The sequence below is a fragment of the Ictidomys tridecemlineatus genome, chromosome X (assembly GCF_052094955.1).
Source record: "Ictidomys tridecemlineatus isolate mIctTri1 chromosome X, mIctTri1.hap1, whole genome shotgun sequence".
In the NCBI taxonomy this organism is placed as follows: domain Eukaryota; kingdom Metazoa; phylum Chordata; class Mammalia; order Rodentia; family Sciuridae; genus Ictidomys; species Ictidomys tridecemlineatus.
This window is the reverse complement of record NC_135493.1, coordinates 55,085,841-55,087,411: the sequence shown is the minus strand read 5'-3', so window position 1 is coordinate 55,087,411 and position 1,571 is coordinate 55,085,841.

Sequence of the window (1,571 nt, the reverse complement as noted above, 5' to 3'; positions counted from 1 at the left end):
GATTCAAAAGTAATTGTGGACACAGACATGAAGTGACCTGTATTATCCCTAGCTTCTCAAGCCTTAAAGAACTTTGAATAAAATAAGGAAACTTTCCCAAGTAAAGGTTAAATCTAGGCATTCTGTTCTTGGTCTGAATTCTACTTGAGACTCAGGGAATTTCTCTGGGAAGGTTCTCAACTTTTAGGCTCTCCAAAGGATTTCGTCAAGGCAGAACAGAAGGAAGTAAAGAAGTCTAGGACATAATCTTGAAAGATTATTCTGAATGTTGAAATCCTAAAGATAAAAATCCCTAAAGTCTGAAGTCTCTATTGTCTAAAATTCTGAAAAATCTAAATACTGAAAATATAATTCTAGAAAAAAATTGTTTCAGTTCTTTAAAAGACAATTATATTTTCAAGTGGATTTATTTTAAAAACATAACATGAAGAACACTTCATAGGCCACTGCACAATAAAATAGGCAATGATAACATATATTTTTTGCAAGCATAAACAGGTATACAAGCAGAGTAGATGAACTACATTCATCAATAAATAGGTGAAATGTATACACACATTTTAATATGGTTGTGATTTTATGCACCAAGTTTTATAACTGCAATCATCTGAAATACCATAATGGACAATCTAACTCTTTCAATGAGATTAATCAAAAACCATGTGCAGTTGCCCAAAGAGATGACACCTCAAGAAATTTTATCTTCACAAATGAAGATTAGAAAAAAGCTGTCTTTTCATTTCTTGAGGAAGTTTCAATATCTTTATGTACACCTAAAATGTGTAAACACAGTCAACATTGCAATAATGTACTTTTTTTTCCAAATCAAATTAGAAAAATTCATAAAGCTAATTAGGACTCTCTAAAAGTCTACACATTTTTATCTCCAGTATTGGAAATGATGCTAAGGTGACACAGCATAGTGAACTGTAAAAAGTAATACTGAAAATTTAAAGTAGTGTGAAAGGAAACTAAAAATAAAAGCATAAAAAGCTACAAAAAAAGAAATTTAACATATGAAAAAGTGTATTACAAGGCTAGATTATGGACATTTGCAATGAGGTATTTCCTAAGAGATAGTCAACTTCCATGATCATTAAGTATATTCCAAAATCTTGCATCATGATGAATAGGTGCTTTTTCTTTTATTTTTTTCCATTTAGGGCATAGCTCCTCTGGGAGAATATGTTCACAATTTTTCCATGTTGAATCTTTCTCACCTACTTCACTCAGGCTCTCACACTAATCTCCTCTAGAAACACTTTCACAGACACACCCAATAAAATGGTTCAAAAATTTCTGCCTAATGTGATTCAACCATTCTGAATACAACAGAATTTACCTTAATTCTATCCTCAGAATTTGAATTTCTCTTTTGTATAGCCTCCTCCCACCCCCCACCACACATACACACACACACACACACACACACACACACATCCAGTGGGAGTTGATGTTTTCAGGATTGGGCTTTCAGAATTTTAACATCTGTGATTTTAATATTGCAGGACTGTGACTTGGGGAGTTTCAGACTTTAGACATTTTGAACTTTCAGAATTTGAATATTCATT